Source organism: Vanacampus margaritifer, chromosome 8 (assembly GCF_051991255.1).
Source record: "Vanacampus margaritifer isolate UIUO_Vmar chromosome 8, RoL_Vmar_1.0, whole genome shotgun sequence".
NCBI classification, from domain to species: domain Eukaryota; kingdom Metazoa; phylum Chordata; class Actinopteri; order Syngnathiformes; family Syngnathidae; genus Vanacampus; species Vanacampus margaritifer.
In genome coordinates this window covers 25907121-25925901 of record NC_135439.1, presented here as the reverse complement: position 1 = coordinate 25925901, position 18781 = coordinate 25907121, and the positions used below count along the sequence as shown (strand labels likewise).

Genomic DNA, 18781 nt, shown 5'->3' with positions numbered 1-18781 from the left:
GACCCCGGCCTGGACAGAGCAAGCACAACCCCCCAGGGCCCCCCAGGCCACGGCAGCGCCAGGGCACAACCCCCGGGTCCCGCAGTGGCCACCGGCCGGAGAGCAAACCCCGGAGCCAGGAGCGCCCCCACCCCAACACGGCCCGCGCCCCAAGCCCAACGCAGCAGAACGTGGCCCCCACCGGTCCACAGCCCCCGCTCCACCCACGACCCCCCCGCCCCCCATCCACCCCCGCCATCCACCCCAACCCAGCCCCAGCCCAAACCCCCAGACACCCCCACCCCAGCACCCCCCCACCCAACCACTCACGGACAGGGGACCCGCAGCACTGCTCCATACTGCGGTCTGCCCCAACCGATGGCGCCCCCCCCAGTTGTGTGGTGCAGTAAAATTGGAGGGGAGTTGTAGGGCGAAGACGGTGTTTCCACCTTACCCCACTCCCCCCCAAAGTGTGTTATGTGCCCTATATGTCTATAAAAGTGTATTGTGCAAAACTAGTGCAGTGAGTTAAGAGGAGCGACCAGCTGGGCCCCCCCCAACCGGGCGGGGGCTGGAGACGCACCCGCCCAACAAACCCCCATCCACCCCACCGGGACCCCGGCAGGCATATGGGACCAGCCCGGTGGGGCGTTAGGGCTCGCCCCCCGGATACTGGGGCCCGCCCGAAGTGCCAGGAGGTCCACCGGAGCGGGGCGGGCACAACACCAAACCAACCAACCCTCCCGGCCACCGGAGCGCCGAGACCCGGGCCACGGATGGAGCCCCCGGCCCAGGCAACTTTAAAGTTAACCCACTGGCATGCAGTGATTCCGAATATTAACCCTTAGTGCCCATTGGAAGTGAATCTTGAGGAGTTGGTGACTGTAAGGTGTCATTTGATGTGGTCCACTCGATCCTGCTGGCAGCAACTGGGTTCCTGACTATAAAAACACAACCATTAGTTACAAATTGACAAATACAGAAACAGCAATATAAGTTATCGCAATGTGGTGGCTCTCGCTAACAGACAGAATTAAATAACCAAATTTAGATTAAAAGATTCAATATACGTAGACCATGTTTGTATAAATTTTGATATTTGGTTTTTATCCGAAGCAGATATTTTTTTCCATTAAAATGTGATTTATGAGGAAGTTAAACCATTGGTCGATATTAACTCTTTGACTGCCAGACGTTTTCAAAAACGGGTTGTCGCCAGTGCCAGCCGATTTAAGCATTTTGAGTGATCTTTCAAGGTCCACAGAAAATGTTGTGTTTGGACTATGGAAACACACATACTACCAAATGAAAGATTGGACTCTCAGCTTTCATCAGAAAAAAAAGTTTGTTTCTACCTTATTCCGTTCTTCAGTAATCAACAATAGAAAATGGTTACTTTCACCGAAATTCTCTCTTTTGAAACAAAAAACGGAGAAAAAGAGCTTTTTGTGAAACGATGTTATTTCATGCACTCTAGTGAATTGTACACTTCTTTTTGTCCATGAATGATGCCACAAACACCTAAATAGTGCTTTACTTCTGTAAAACGCTTTCACCAACAATGAAAAAGTGTTTTTTGATTGCAAAATACGTTTATTTCCATTCAACAGTGTAACAATTTGACAAAACAATTTCGCAAACTATTTACAAATGTGTGCAACTGTGGTACTACTTACAATTATGTGGATGTTTCAAATACAGTTTTTCCTTTTGTAACGCTCTCCTGCGTGCAAGGAGACGCCAGGACTCGCACAACAGTTTACTTTCACTTTCACATTGGTCCGTTTTGCATGCAAACGTTACACTTTCTTGACGGCCTTTTTTTCCGGGGAATAAAAAGCAAGTAGCAGACTGTACACACTTCCTCCGATGAATATGCATTGGACTCGGGGCACTCTCCGTCGTCCGATCGAACGTCCGCCTGTGCGTGCTCGGTTGCGCTCCGCGTTACGACACCGTCATAGCCGCCGCGTCAGCGGTTCCAATTTCGCCGTCAAGCTTGGATTCACCTTCATCATCATCGAGGATGATCACCGTCGTCATCAATGTACTATTTTAGCGTTGGTCAATGCCTTTCGTCTTGTAAGTGTAGAGCTGCTTGCAAACGCTCGCCATTGCCCGTTCCCTCCTCCATCTAGCTCCAGCTAACGTCTTCTACTGCCGCGTCAATGCTTTCCAACCACAGAGTCACCATCATCTTCATCATCGATGATGATCATCGTCATCAACAATGTGCTTTTTTAGCGATGCTTTTGGTCTTTGAAAAAAACGGCTCTGGCGTTAGCTCCTCGCGACCGGCCGCCATTTTTCCTTTGTTTTCCATTCTGATCTCCTGCTCAACGCTCTAGCTCCGCCTCTACTGACGCCCACCCGATCTTGTCAAAAGAGAGTCATCGCTGCCCTCTAGGGGCCAAAAATAGTCATTAGGCTCAAAAAACTTGCTTAAAACTTTCAGGAGAGCTCCGCAAGCCTTCCCAGCACCCGTTTCAAAAAAAAAAAAAAAAATGGGAGGACGTCTTTTAACGTCTTTGGCGCTCCTCCATAGGTTTTTGCAGAACGTCATTTAACGTCTTTGGCAGTAAAAGAGTTAAGACTTTATTTATTTTTCCAGTTAACAAAAATTGTTTTTTAAGCGATCGTAAGGGCTACAAGTGTAGATTGAAATTGTTTATGTGGTAAGTCAGTTGTTGTCAGGTCACCTAGCGAACACAAGTTTAGAGATAAAGGTATCCTACAGTCCAAGATAGCGGAAAGTTATTATTTTTGAGAGTTTTTTTGTTGTTGTCGGAGAAACCTTTGTAATATCTTTAGCTAAAACAGGCGGTTGGAGCGTACCCCGAAGTGTTGGAATTGGTTTCTTGATCATACTTTTAACTTGCAAATAATGTAAAAAATTTCCGTTTTTTATTTTGTATTTTTGGAGCAAGGATGTATATGATATAAACATATTATCTGAGAAAAGATGGTGGAGATGTGTAATTCCTTTCTGCTCCCACACACCTAAATAAAACGATTGGTTGTTAAGTTAAAAGTCGGGTTTATGCCATATGGGAGAAAATCCGCAAGGCTCCAATTGGGCTTTTGTAATTTCAGGGTGGCAGAAATTATTGGGTCTAAATATTTTCACAGATTTAACGCATGGATTATTACTTTTTGCCAAAACAATGAATCTTTCAACACATTTTCACGAGATGTAAAAAAGCCTTAATGGGGGGAAGTCAATCTTAGCCTCATCTCCAAGTTTTTTCTTGCCAGCGGAAGTCAAACATAAAGACAGTGCTTCTTTATTCGCTCTCTGATGAGAGCCTTCTTTGCTTATTGATAGGGGTTTTTTTTTTAGCATTGTAGCGATAATTGGTGTTGTCTTTTGGACGAATTAGTCATTTGATCAGCGCTTGAGGAAGTTGTAATTCCCTCAATTGCTTATTTATGTTTACTTTCAGTTTGGAGAAACACAACGAATAAAATCCAAATTCTCGTTTATTTATTCTTAATCTTAAGTCGCCACATTCAAAGTTTGTGGTTCTTTGTATTAGTAAAATAATTACTAATCCACTCGGACACAAGCACGATTGAGACTGAACTAGATTTTAAAAAAACATGCATTTATTCACTACGGTTACACATACAGAATCAAAATACTGCCTACCTAACTATCATACGGTGGGGAAAAAAGAAAAGGATAAAAGTAAAACTAATAGAAATAAGAAAGGAACAATTTAATGAGGTAGAAAGGAAAGGTTTTACTTGCCAAATCCGTGACATGTTTGAAATGGAAGTTGCACCAGCGATGTCAAATTGGCTATGAGACGTGCAACTTGCTGGAGTGAGTTGGATCGAGCGGACGGAGGGAAGATTGGTTGAAGAAAAAAAAAACTGCTCCAAAAAAACCAAGGCAAAAATAAAAATGATAAATGTTGTTCCACAGTTGGACGAGGGGCGACACAGCTCGACTCAGGCGCGGTTGAGACTTCAGCCGGAGTTGTCCTCTCGGCGCGCGAGAAGATCCGCGTATCAGCTGGCCAAAACCTGCTACTGAGGCTGAGATCCGCTGCGTGTCTGCGTCCCAAGGGAGATAAGCCGTTGAACCAGCTCTCGCTGCGATAGGACACTGGAAGCAGGTGCTGGTTATCGCACAGGAATTGCGCGTGTCCGTTCATCTGTGGTTGCTAGGTGACACACGGAGTCACGGAAAAGTTCGTCGGCGACTGTGTTGCCGAGGTTGTACGAACACACAAAAAAAGAAAAATATGAAAAATTTAAATAAATCACAGGATGTGTCCGTCGGACAGTGAGGAGGCGCGCCGGGATTTGGTGCACGGCGGCTGTGGTGCGATCGCCAAGTCCGAGACACTTGGTCATTCAGGGAGCAAAGGTGCCACGTGGTTGAGAACGTGGCACGGCACCGGGAAGTCCTTTTGTCAGTTCGGGCCCAGACGGAGGAGAGAAGGTGGAAAATAAACAGGAACAGCAGCGGAAGACGAGAGAGCGAACAAAGCGTGTGCCGGCTGTTTTAAAGTTGTGGGGCGTGTTCAAGAAGGGAAGACCGACCCCTCCCTCTTTGACTTGACTCAACTCCAAGACCTTTTAAACTCCAAATTATTTAAAGAATTAATAACTAATAATTAAATTTGATCAGGCTGGCAAGCCAAGTTCTTCCAAGCAAAACATGTTATCGTTACACATTTCGACTAATACTGCGTCATGAAGTAATTTCGTTCTTTGCGGAATAACTAAGAACTCTCTTGAGGTTGAAATACATATGACATTCTTTTCTAAATACAATTAAAACATACATGGTGTAAAACATTCAGTTGTGCTCAAGTTCACATGTATGTGATGAATTTCTTGGGTGAAATGTGTAAGATTGCTTTGTGGGTCATAGGTGTGCCATGTGAGGGCAGTTCCGATCGTCTCCACTTTAAGGCGCTGTGGTCACATGAAACTTTCAAGAACGCTGGAAAGTGACTGACCTGGGTTTAACCAGGGCCATCTGGCTTGGTGTTATCTGTGATTTAATCCACAAACTCGGCAGGGGACAGGATGGAGACCCCAGATAAAATACTTTGGTGCCATAAACTCGTGGTTCTGGCGGGTGAAAAGCAAACATTCACATCCTGGTGACATGGGTGGTGGTTGACTTCAAAAGTGTGGAAGGCCTTTTGGCCATCTCAGGCGAGGGTGAAATAGAGGGGGAGAGTTGCTATCTCTCAACCCCAACCCCAGGTTGACCTTGCACATATTTCCAAGAGTGAAATGTTTGAGGAAAGGAGAACAGAAAAAAAAATTGAGGGTGACTAGCAATATTCGTTACAGATCCCCCCTTTTGGCAAGAGGGATGAATCTTCAGGATGTCCGGGTTGCCGTGTCCAAACGATCCGTGGCAGGGTTCCAGCCACGTTCAGCTGGCAGTAGTCCCAATCACGCTCCACTGCAACAACCAAGACATACCACTGGTGCAACTTTCCCCTACCATCTGCAGGGCTATGTGTGTGCAGTGTATGTTGGTGTGTTGTCAGTGTCCATCTATGTGTATTCAGTTACTGGGTGTGTCTCACTAGGTACTGTATTAGCTACTAGGGAACTTGGGTCCCAGAAACAAGCATGGGCCTGAGACAGACGCAAAAGAAACGCGAACCTATCCTAAGGCTATAAAGGCTATTATCAAATCATGAGTAACTAGGGAACTAAAACCTAACAAAGTTGAGAAGAAAAAAAACAAAAGAAGATGGGAAATAGCTTTTCGCCTTCTTAAATCCCCCAAACCCAGGTTTATACTACGGGGCTAACTCTCTTATGAAGACGGGGAGGCAGCTACAGGCACTTGGAGGTCGAGGAGAATCTCTTCGTCGGATTGTCCTGATTGATCCTCCACCGGAGGTGGTCGTTTACGGTGAAACATCTTAGGTCGGTTAGCGCAACAGTCTAGTAGCTGATTGCTAAGCCTGTGCACCTTCCGGTAGAGTAAGTAGGCCATACCGAAGGTTAGGAGATACCCGAGAATAACAAAGGCTATCAGGGCATTATCGGCTGTAGACCAGGACTGAGAGAGGGAAGGCAGGGGAAGTTGGGCCGCGTTGCAAATAGCCTGTAAGGTGTCATCGACGGCGGTCAAGTCTATGGCCTGCGTTCCCTCGACTTGAATCGTGTACTTGGGGGTCAAATTTTAGCTGGTTGTGGGTTAGGAAGTCGGACACTTCAATTTCAGTCTGATGAATTTCCGGTGCCAAATGATACAGGGCCACGTTATCAACATGCAAAAAGGCGTCACGAGGAACATCAATTCACATAGTTTGGTTGGGTAGATTGATTCTAATGGTAGTATCGTGTTGATCGTAGCTTAGAGTGGTGGTTGAGGCGGGGGTGTTAACTAGCCACCGCGAGCCAATAATCTCAGCGCGAGTCGTAGTCATTTGGTATTGAGGCGTGGCCTCGGCTTTACATTTCAATCCCTTATTCAAAGGCTTAAGGCCTCATCTGTTACATCCCGAATTGACGGCTTACTGGGGCACAGGCAAATTTGGGGCCAGATAGAGGTTAGGACTTGAGTCGTGATAGCCAATCACTTCAGGGGTGTCAACCCTTACGTAAGTATCTCCTTCCCACACGCCCACGTTGATGACATCTTTCAGGTGGTAGATGTTACGGGCATCTATAATCGGCAGGGTAATAATAAAAGCCACTTCATAGTTTTCGGGTTTAACGTGTAGCACCGTGGCGCTTCCTAAAGAAAACGCGAGGTGGGTTTAAATTGGAGTAGCTGAACTAGCAAAAGCTCTAGACAGGATGTCTTGGACCAATTGTAACGGTACCAAGTACGGGGGAATTTTTCCCATAGCGAGTTGGTCCACAGATGAACTAACTTCACGCAGCATGTCATTCATAAGCATCATAACGTCTTGTACGTAGGCCGTATCCTCTTGGATCATGGTTGCCAGCAGTTTCAAGGCTGATCTAGTCTGGTTCAGCATAACGCTATGTGTGTTAAGAACAAGGATCGTACCCTTAAGAGTCTTACTAAGCGTCTGTAAATTAGAAGACTGCTGAGCTAGCTTACTTCAGATATCTGGCAGCTCAGCTTGAAGCTCCCCAACCTGTTTGCGCACAGTCTGCAAGTGTACGGCGTTAAAAGTAAAAGTTTCTATACTAAATAGACTTCCAATTGACGCGGCAGCTAAGAGTAGGCCTCCGAGAAAACGTTTCTCACGTCTCGAAGCCCCACTGAGGTCGGTTTGGGTAATTTGAAATTTCTCGAGGTGTCCTAACATGTGAATGATGTCTTCGGCGGCATGGTAGTAGCTCGAAGGCCAAACTGTTTGCCAGCCCAAGAGGCGCCACTATCGTCCTGGCCAGAGCGCTTCCTATACGTCGCCTGGGGGTCGAGGTGGACGAATATTCTTTGGGTATGAGCCGGCAGTTGGTCATGAGCAATCCTGGTTGCTCTCTCAAGGCAACTACCGCAGTCAGCATCATCTCCTAGTAACAGACAAAGGCACGCAAATTATCTTTGTTCGGCTTTGTCTTTGGTCCAGTGGGTGCCCGCCTGGTACTTTTAGTCATCATAGTCAGCTGGATCGGTCGGCGGGTTTGCCGTGTCGGTCGAGGGTGCCGGCTGGGTCGCTGAGTCAGTGTCCGCCATTGACCCTCCTTTGTTAGTTTCGCGCGCGCTGGTCTAGAGCATTGTTTGGTTGCGCGTACGAGTGTCCCAAACCGCAGTGACTTTTAATCTGATTTTGATGGACCCATCTCAGTTGATCCCCTTGACGTCCTTTGTTCATCCTAATTTGATAGGCGACGGGCGACAGTTTGTCAACGATTTCGTAGGGTCCGGCCCAGCGAGGAAGAAATTTGTGGTACTCGCCTTTCGTTGCGTGAACAAGTAGTACCCCATCTATCACCTGTTTGGAACTCAGTTCGTGAGGCCTTCTTATCGTAGTTTCTGACCCTTGCGCTTTCTTTAAGCCGTTGTTGGGCGAACGCGAATGTGGCCCGTAGGTGAGCTTGCTGGTCCTCCACATACTGGGAGGCCGTGTACGCCGTAGCTAGGTTTGTTTCTCCCAGCTGGTACATCAGGTGTAAAGGAAGCGTCATTCGTCGTCCGGTCATCATTTTGAAGGGGGACACCCCAGTGGATTCGTGCGGGGTGGCTCGAATCGCCATAAGTATCAGCGGGACTGGGACCGGGTGGCTTTCGCACAAAAGGCTGAGAAGGAACTTTTTTAGACTAAATAATATGACCCAGCTTAAGGCCAGACCATACTAGGTCGACATCATCTGCTCTGCTCAGGACACAAAATATTTCTTATAGGTTAATATGAAGAATTAAAATGTTCATAATGTGTAACAATAGTTGATATATGAAATTAGGTATTAAAAATGTTATAATATCTTTCAGTCCGCCCTTTGGGCTTATTTAAAATAAAGCCCAATAACTAAATATTTAAACATTTTTACCAAAGGATTCCCACGGGATTTTCATCATCGCAATGGCAGGTGCAACATAGGAAGAGGAAAAATGAAAACATTCTTTTTAGCAGGAGAGGAGGTCAGTCATATGTCAAAACAATGTGATTCATTAAAAGATTTTTTGTTTTTTTTTGTGTTTTTTCTCAGTAAAATAAGCATATCATATATGAAGACAGTGTGTTGTGATTATGTTCAAAATTTGTGTTGGGGGATCCCAGAAATAGCAAATTGGCATAACAGTCAGTATGAGAAAGAGTGTCATTATGTACGTGCAATTGGAGACGCGATTGAAGACTTGTTGTCGTTTGGGCTAGGGAAGTTTTGTTGCTTGCGTTTTGTTTTTCCAAACAGAGTCCTTCAGCTTTGCGATTGGCTGGCAACCTGTTCAGGTTGCACCTTGCCTCCTGCCCGAAGCCAGTTGGGATAGGCTTTTCTTCCTTCAGCTTTTTTAGAACCCACATCAACTGCCAGAGATGATCACCGGGCCCAAGGTGTGACTCATTCTTTGTGGAACGCCCCGGAAAAGGGACACATTCCTCCTATCTCCATTGGGTAATCTTCAGCTCGTCTGGTGGAAACTGGAAGCAGTTGAATGGCCTTCCGGCTGGCACGTCTGGTCACTCAGTTGGCTCCCGCTGGTGGCTGGCTCCTGAAGGTGGGGGTTGAGTAGAAGGCGGACCTCCGGCTGGTCTAATAGGCAAGATGTGGAACCAGGTGCCCCGTGGACTGGACTAGATTGACCTTTTCATCACCTCATCTGGGTGCAAAATATTTTCATTTCGTCACGAATAAACATTTATTCACATCCCTTCTTTTTGAAAGAGCATTTTGGTAGTGTTATTAGTTAGGGGTTAGTAAATATTAGTAAAGTTCTGTAGGCCTGTCCTGTGGGAAAAATTCTGTTTGTTGTGACATTGATTTAGGATCCAGCCTTTGGCTGACTTTAATGACCTGAGCACATTCTTAAATGCAAAAAATGAAAATCTTTAGCCAGTTCAAATCTGACGAGGCCAATTTTGTTTACAGAATGTAATAATTATTGGAATGTTTTATTATAATATTTATTGTTATAGATATAGCATGGATGTGCTTCCGGCCATTAAATAAATGCAACTTTCGTCAACAAATAAAATCAAAAAATAACATCTAACCCCAGGGCCCCAGGGGAAAAATAGAAATAGAAATGGAACATATTCACCTTATTTTCGCCGTCTCTGCCAAAACTTACTCCTTCTCCATGGTCAAGGAAATCCCCAGTTGTCCTCCTGTAAAATTCATTCTCACGGCCTATCTATAATTATCGCATTAAGACTAACTTTTAATTTTAAATTTATTTATTTAACATGGACTGTTTATGTCCTTCGCGACGATATACCCAGACCAACCAATAATTCCCCCATCTGAAAAAGATCGCTTTAGAGAATTTTTCAGACTAATATATAAAGTTTTGCAGTAAATAAATTTTGCTTGCTTTTTGTTTAGAAAGAGGGGAAAATTTTACATTTAACCAGCAAATTCGACAATGCGTCCCAAGCAACTATTTAAATTTCAAAAGAGAATTCGGGAAAACACTAGAAGACCAAACTTAAAAAAGTAAAATATAATAATTAAGATTGAAATAAATTGTATCTATCTTATCTGTATTCATATTAGCTGTTTCAATTTCTGAAACCAGACGAAATTTACCTGTATTATCTTTTGTGCTATAAAAATATTGTAGCTTATGCCAATGAATTTTACAAAGAATCTCAGTTTTCAGCCAATTCATCAATTATTATTAATACATAAAGTTGCCCTTAGTTTTAATGTTACCATTAAGCTTGCTAGTCCCCCTTGTTGATGTTTGTCCAAAAGGCTGACTGTTTTTAAAATAGACAGAGATAAACAAATCAGATCAAATCAAAATAGACATCAAACGTTTTTAAAATGTAATAAATCTGTGTGTATATAGTGTTGTCAATCAGTTCATTATATTTACGAAATGTTTTACTGTAAATGTTATCACCTTATATCTGTCAAAAATAGAGTGCAGTGTAAACGGTCAGTATCACATCATATGGTCTGGTATCACTAATTCAAGGAAAGCATTGTTTGTGGGGTTGAGTCACCATCGTAGTGGACAGTTCTGGACGCAGGAATGCTTTAAGGACGCTTGTGCAGAGCATATGGAGCAGTTTTTCATAGGACAGTTCGTGCGGAGCATTGTGTGCATTGGGCAGTGGAGCAGTTTTTCTTTTATCACATTTGTATATGATGGCACAGTCATTGTGGCAACAGGTGGCGCCAGGAACCTCCCCTCTCCATCAGGTATTGGCAGGATGTTTTGTGATGATGGCTGCATCACGCCCCTCTGATGGTGGTGGCAGTTGCAGTTTCTTTGTGGGTGGGGGGGTTTTAAAGAGGTCTGTGTCCCGCCAGTTGACTTTGTTCTGAAATAATGACCCCTGACCAATAATCCTCACTCGACTGAAAACATTAAAATCTGCCCCAACAGTATTTAGGTTATAACATGTCAGTAAATCTTAAAAACAAAAACGTCCTTTATTAAAAAAATTTAAAAAAAAATTGAGAAAAGGGGAAGAAAAAAAAAAAATTTTAAATAAAAAATAAAAAATAATAAAAAAATAATAATAATTAAAACAATGAAAGTTTACAATTTTAAATAATTTCTAATTATATGTCAATATTTGTTATGGTTTACAATATTTAATTTAATATGTTTTGCATACCTTCATAAATAATAATTAGGATGAGGTAGGACAGATATACTCTAACAATTTACAAATATAGTTAATTAATAAGTGTGTAGTTTTCAATTAATGTTTTCTCAATGGAGGCCGCAGCCCGTAAAGTCAGCCTTTGGTCAAACATCAAAGCAAGAATGATTTTTAATTACATATCACCTCAAATTATGTCAAAAATGTGATTCTTCCAGATAGCTTCCCCAGTCTGTTTGTAATGAGACTTCAAATGTCGAATTCAAAGGTTAAATATATTCAGGAGAGATTAAAATTATTTTCTATTTATAAACATGGGAGAAAAAACTAAAAAAAAACTCATTTTAAATTATAATTAACACATTACTTCATCCCCAGGACCGGAATATGGCACTTTGGTGGGACCCCAATTGTCCTTAATGGGTGTGTCTCCTGATTCTGAAAAGATATTTAAAATTTATTAAACAATGTTCTCGCGCACAAACAAAATCATAAGGGAAAAAACAATCATCTATATAAAGAATTATTCCACATTAATTGCCATCCAAGTTATTCGTTTTTAGTTATTATTATTATTATTATTAAAATAAGAGTAGAGACTAAACTATTTAATCTAAAACAATCACACAATTAACATTACCTTTTATAAAAACATTTTATTTGACCTCATTACAAAGATTGATGGCTGTTGGCATTTTTTTATTTGAGAAAGGGGACATCTGGTGGTCAAAATGAGTCATAGCAACTACAATCAGTCAAAGCTACCCATGCTCTACAAGCATAAGACATGCATCTAAATTTTATAATATCTTAAAACTATACCTCTCTATGTTATTTGTGTATTAATATTCGTTCGTTTTATATCAAACATAATTTTAAATATGACGTATTTGCACTCGTGAAGCCAGTTTAAGTATTCAACATTAGTGCTTAAGAAATTTATATAAGGAGCTTATAAAATCAGTTACGGCAACAATTTATATAATGTCGTTCAATTATTTAACGCAGACGCTTGCGGGTTTTAGCGTTAGAAGTTTTATTAGTAATTTTACCGTCTAATTAATTTATCCCGTTTAGCGCTTATTAAACGGCTTGATTTGTTTTATTACATAAATTTGTATTATACAGTTATTTTATTTGCAAAGCAACATTTCAGTATTAATCATTTTTTCAATACACTTTTCTTAAAGATACGTCCGGGACTCTCCTCTATATAAAAATTACATACACTCATAACATTATTAACGGGCGGTCGCCGTGTACGCACATTCAAAGTTAAATTGCCGTCATTAAAACCATCGAACAAATGCCATATCTTATTAGAATAAACTGACCTTTTTCACAATATAATCAAGTCCCGTCGTTCAATATTAATTACATTTTAAGTCATTATTTAAACAGTATGTTTAATCCGGAAGCTTTAATTCCGACTATCGGAAGTGATATCAGGTTAAATCATTTAGTCTTATATCATTATTTAAAGTTATATAAATGGTTATAACTTCACAAAAATACCTAAAGCTAGTATTCTAGCATTATTCATCATCATCTTATCCAAAAATACACGATTATGTGTCGTTTTTATTCCACTCGTAAACGTGTTCTTTTATCTCGTATTTTTACGTCGAACGCCCGGCGGCGCAAGCCTCAACGTCCCCCATCAATAAAATGAACTTACCGTAGTTTATAACGGCGCCATAAAATTTATTCCACCGCAATCGTATATCCATTTTATCAGTTTTTCAAACCACGGACTGGGCATTTCTCCGATCGCAAATGCGCATGTGCTCGCAACTCCCTGTCGCCTCATGACAACCATTTTTGTAGTTCTCAAACAGTGTTTTCTTTCTATTAATTATTGCCCGTATTTTATAGCTTATTATATTATATTATATTATATTATATTATATTATATTATATTATATTATATTATATTATATTATATTATATTATATTATATTATATTATATCGTAGTTCAGTCGTATTAATATTTAAAATGAAGTGACGTCTCACTTATAACAGAATTAGTCAACAACATATCTCATCGTGGTCCTTTTAAAAATAACCGTGACGTTAGATTTTCTTCACAGACAAGACGGCATACAAACAAACGAATATCTCCTCCTAAAATAATAAATACTGCTTTAAGTCAATTACGAAGCAGTCTCTCGACTAATATAGCCTGTCTGTTCACAATTATTCGATTCAATTGTGCAGAAACCCCTCATAACGTTACGTACCAATATCCTCATCTGCGCATTCATATTTCTGTTGTAACAATGACGTGACACACAACAAATAACATACTGCTTTAAGTCAATTATGAAGCAGTCTATTGGCATTTTAATAGCGTATCATCTTTGTCAATTAAAATTGTACGTCCATTTCAGCCTGTCTGTTCACAATTATTAGATTCAATTGTGCAGAATCCTCATCTGCGCTGAGCAAAATAATCCATTATTCAAGGATCTATTATCGTTATCTTCACAGCGGGCGATCTAGCCGTTGTGTCAATCGTAATCTTCTAATTCCATCCAAGAATCTACCAACATTTAGTTTTATGCCTATTTTCCATATTATTCAAGGAACTTTTATTTTCGATTTACTGCCAGCGGGCGATCCAGCCGCTTCTTCGATCTAAAATATTTCTCTAATTCCTTCCCAGAATCTATCGACATTTAATTTATGCCTGTTGTCACCTCAGCGCGACCTTATTTCATCTGTACACACAACAAATAACATACTGCTTTCAGTCAATTATGAAGCAGTCTATCGGCATTTTAATAGCGTATCATCTTTGTCAATTAAAATTGTACGTCCATTTCAGCCTGTCTGTTCACAATTATTAGATTCAATTGTGCAGAATCCTTATCTGCGCTGAGCAAAATAATCCATTATTCAAGGATCTATTATCGATATCTTCACAGCGGGCAATCTAGCCGTTGTGTCAATCATAATCTTCCTAATTCCAATCCAAGAATCTCCCGACATTTAGTTTTATGCCTATTTTCCATATTATTCAAGGAACTTTTTTATTTTCGATTTACTACCAGCGGGCGATCTCTCCGCTGTTTCAATCTAGAATCTTTCCCTAATTCCATCCAAGAATCTATCGACATTTAATTTATGCCTGTTGTCACCTCAGCGCGACCTTATTTCATCTTCATTTCATCTTCATTTCATATTAGCGCATTTCTTTGGTCAAGAACAAGTTAGGTGGAATGTGTCCAACCACTGGCACCGTTAGAGTGAAGTCGTGGAAGTCGGAACGGATAAGCAGACCCAGGCGGGTAGATTTTGATATGCGAACGTCGTGAGATAGGGGATTGGGAACCAAGATCAGAGTGGTGAGGGAGGCATCCACAATGGGAGTGGCCTCCAAAAGCAGTGACAGGTTCATGAATTCCGATGAGGGTTGGAAGAATGCGGAGCGAGCATTCAAGACCTGGTTCGCTCGCTCCACTGATTCCACTGAAGGTTTAAGGTGGACACGCCCATTGCGGTAATTGTACGCGGAGGTTCAACGGAAAACGACAAGACTTGGAGGCGAAAACAATGTTTGGGTTGTGATCTCGCAAGTCGTCAGCAGGACCTGCAGAAATGGCTGACTTGTCAGCCGACAAGGCGAAGACAACGACGGGTGTGCCTTGTACCTGGACATCTCCGATGAGGCACGGGGTGTACCCTGCGCCAGGCGGTGGCGGGTCAAGGTCTCAAAGGAAAGTATTGTGGCTTCTCAGCCGGTCCTTCAAAGGGGACGTGAGAGGTCCTGCCTTGACGTGTGACGTGTCCCAGCTAGTTATGGGGGCGCCGGCTTTTCGAGTCACGGTGCAGAGCTGAGACCTGTCAGGGTCTGGGCGACATGTCGGCAGGACCTGTCGCACCTGGGCCCAAATCTCGAGGTTCTGGTAGTCGATGATGGTTTGGAAGCGGAACAGCAGGTCTTGAGGGAAAAGCAAAAAAAACGAAAAATGAAATGATTGAAAATAATTGACAAGCAACCAAACACACAAAAACAGACAAACAGCAAAGTATTAAAGCAGGAAAAAGAGAAAAAAGACAATCACAACAGTATAAGTCCAGCGTTTTTTATTTATGCAGCCACGGTGCTATATTAATGTAATACTGCAGTCAGTTAAGACTACGAGATATTATCGGATATTATCCCGCGAGGCCACAAAGCTCAATTAACAAAGCTTGTGTCGCTTAGACCATGGCCGGCCACCGGCTATAAATAGCAGCAGTGGTTTGATTGACAGACCAGGACGAGCAGATCGGAGCTCGATGCTGCTTGTCCCACGGCTAACTCTCAACTGGCAGTCTCTCACCCCCGGTGCTCCACACGCACCCAAGGGCCGCCTCCGAGGCATGGCTCGCTAAAAAGGCAAAGTGGGGGAGTTACTCAACTCCACGCCCCACACAGCTCAACTTCACAAGGACTATGGTGCCACCTTGTGGAAATGCGTACACGGTACAGGTATGCAGCTAACGTCTTAGCCTTCCTGTTTTAACCTGCTCGCCGTGAGCTAATTTGGAGTCGGCGGCTTACGGAAAGCACACGCGCGACTCACAACTACACTTAGGTGCGGGAGGAAGCGGAGATGACTCGAATGTCGTTACGTCACTCAAGGGTAGCTAGTCCTAGGCACGTAACTCGAGTCTCGTCAAGGTATGCACGCCGGCAGTCACCTGACTTCCCACAAGTTCCGGAAACAAAAAAACAATGCCCAACTTTAAATTCAGCCAGCTGAAATTTTCAAGTTGCAAACTCAAGTTCTATCACGTTGTATTCACACACAAGTCACTATTCTCCCAATGGTAACTGTCTCTCGTTTTCAATCAATCTTGTTACACTGTCATCCCACACTAGCGGCTCACCTAAGATGTTACCACACGCAAGATAGCGGCTAGACAGACACTTAGTGCAATGCTCTAAGGTGTGAATTAATACACTTTTCTAGTATCGTAAAAACTCTACTCTCAGCGAATACCAATAATGACGCTGCGTAGAAGCCTTTCACCAGCCTAAATCATGTATGTTCGAGTGGACATTCTTTTAAATAAAAGCCTCACCAAGGGGCACCATTCTGTAGCGATAATTGATGTTGTCTTTTGGACGAATAAGTAATTTGATCAGCGCTTGAGGAAGTCGTAATTCCCTTAATCGCCTATAGGGGCACCACGTTCTGTTCACTTTCAGTTTGGAGAAATACAATCCTAATTCTCGTTTATTTATTCATAATCTGAAGTCGCCACATTCAAAATTTGTGGTTCTTTGCATTACTAAAAGAATTACTAATCCACTCGGACACAAGCACGATTGAGACTGAACTAGATAAAAAAAAACATGCATTTATTCACTACGGTTACACATACAGAATCAAAATACTGCCCACCTAATTATCATATGGTAGGGGGGGAGAAAAGGATAAAAGTAAAACTAATAGAAATAAGAAAGGAACAATTTAACGAGGTAGAAAGGAAAGGTTTGACTTGCCAAATCTCTCAGATGTTTGAAATGGAAGTTGCACCAGCGATATGTCAAATTGGCTATGAAACGTGCAACTTACTGGAGTGAGTTGGAACGAGCGGACCGAGGGAAGATCGGTTGAAGAAAAAAACTGCTCTTAAAAAAAACAAGGCAAAAATAAAAATGATAAATGTTGTTCCACAATTGGACGAGGGGCGACACAGCTCAACTCAGGCGCGGTTGAGACTTCAGCCGGAGTTGTCCTCTCGGCGCGTGAGAAGATCCGCATATCAGCTGGCCAAAACCCGCTACTGAGGCCGAGATCCGCTGCGTGTCTGTGTCCCGAGGGAGATCAGCCGTTGAACCAGCTCTCGCTGTGATGGGACACTGGGAGCAGATGCTGGTTGACGCACAGGAATTCGCACACGGTCACGGAAAAGTTCGTCGGCGACTGTGTTGCCGAGGTGGGACGAACACACAAAAAAGGAAAATATAAACAATGGGGGGAAAAAAAACACAGGATGTTTCCGTCTGACAGTAAGGGTTTGGGGTTTGGTGTACGGCGGCTGCGGTGCGATTGCCAAGACTGAGACACTTGGTCAGGTGCCACGTGGTTGAGAACGGGAAGTCCTTTTGTCAGTTTGGGGCCAGACAGAGTGGAGAAGGTGGAAAATAAACAGGAACAGCGGCGGAAGACGAGAGAGAGCCAACAAAGCTCACGCCAGCTGTTTTAAAGTTGTGGGGCGTGGTAAAGAAGGGAGGACCGACCCCTCCCTCTTTGACTCGACTCAACTCCAAGACCTTTTAAACTCCAAATTATTTAAAGAATTTTTAACTAATAATTAAATTTGATCAGGCTGGCAAGCCAAGTTCTTCCAAGCAAAACATGTTATCGTTACACATATCGACTAATACTGCGTCATGAGGGTATTTTGTTCTTTGCGGAGTAACTAAGAACTCTCTTGAGGTTGAAATACATATGACATTCTTTTCCAAACATGAACAAAACATACATGGTGTGAAACATTCAGTTGTGCTTAAGTTCACTTGTATGTGATGAATTTCTTAGGTGAAATGTGTAAGATTGCTTTGTGGGTCATAGGCGTTCCATGTGAGGGCAGTTCCGACCATCCCCACTTGAAGGCGCTGTGGTCACATGTAACTTTCAAAAACGTTGGAATGTGACTGACCTGGGTTCAACCAGGGCCATCTGGCTTGGTCTTATCTGTGATTTAATCCACAAACTCGACAGGGGACAGGATGGAGAACCCAGATAAAATACTTTGGTGCAATAAACTTGTGGTTCTGGCGGGTGAAAAGCAAACATTCACATCCTGGTGACATGGGTGGTGGTTGACTTCAAAAGTGTGGAATGCCTTTTGGCCGTCAGGTTGACCTTGCGCATATTTCCAAGAGTGAAATGTTTTAGGAAAGGAGAACAACAGAAAAAAAAAATGAGGGTGACTGGCAATATTCTTTACAGCATATAAGCTTGTTTTTCTAGTCTTTCGAGGCAGCAGAGGGCGATGACAATGTAATGGGCTCAGCACACGGGAGGCGACGTCGCTCGCTCTCAATTTATTTCTTATGGAAGCAGGGGGACAAGGCAAAAATCACCTTCCCCCTCCCCCTGGGCGACACGTGACATCCGTGCATTTGTGAAAATTTTCACTCGTACACGTAGACATGCACGCGTAGGTTTGCGACGTGATACGAGAAAGTTGAAAATGTTTTAAACTTTTGTCGCTGGGGGTGACAACCAATCAGCGAAGCTTTTATTGATGAGCCAATGAATGCAGGGCATGCTACACAGTAGGCTATCCAGCAAAATGGATGACATAATTTTAGCAATGTCCAACTAGCATAAATTTTTTGGGGAATAAAACTATCATTTTGTACGATACTCCATGCAATGATTTCCGGGACGTCAACAAAAAGGCCGGTGCATGAGAGCTTGTTGGTACAGGGGTAATTTGTCCGGTAAGTTTTCTTTACCGTTTTTGTAACAGTTAATAATAATAATAATAATAATAATGATAATAAAATTATACAGGAAATGGATGGATCTTCATACTGGAATTACGTGCTGTAGTGAAACTTGTGTTTACAATGAAAACGTTTAGATTCCCTCCAATTTAATAGACAATT

At 42.5% G+C, this 18781-nt stretch overlaps 1 protein-coding gene and 1 long non-coding RNA gene across 3 annotated transcripts in view; one reads left to right on the top strand and one right to left on the bottom strand.

The window, feature by feature from the left end:
* p3h1 (prolyl 3-hydroxylase 1) overlaps positions 1 to 18781 on the top strand; it is a 56886-nt gene that overhangs the window by 30362 nt on the left and 7743 nt on the right. The gene's annotated exons all lie outside the window — the stretch shown is intronic.
* On the bottom strand, positions 3564 to 12825 carry LOC144055952 (uncharacterized). The gene is made up of 2 exons (XR_013294955.1): positions 9644 to 12825; positions 3564 to 9202 (listed from the first exon to the last, which is right to left on the bottom strand). It is a non-coding gene; the product is annotated as an uncharacterized LOC144055952 (long non-coding RNA).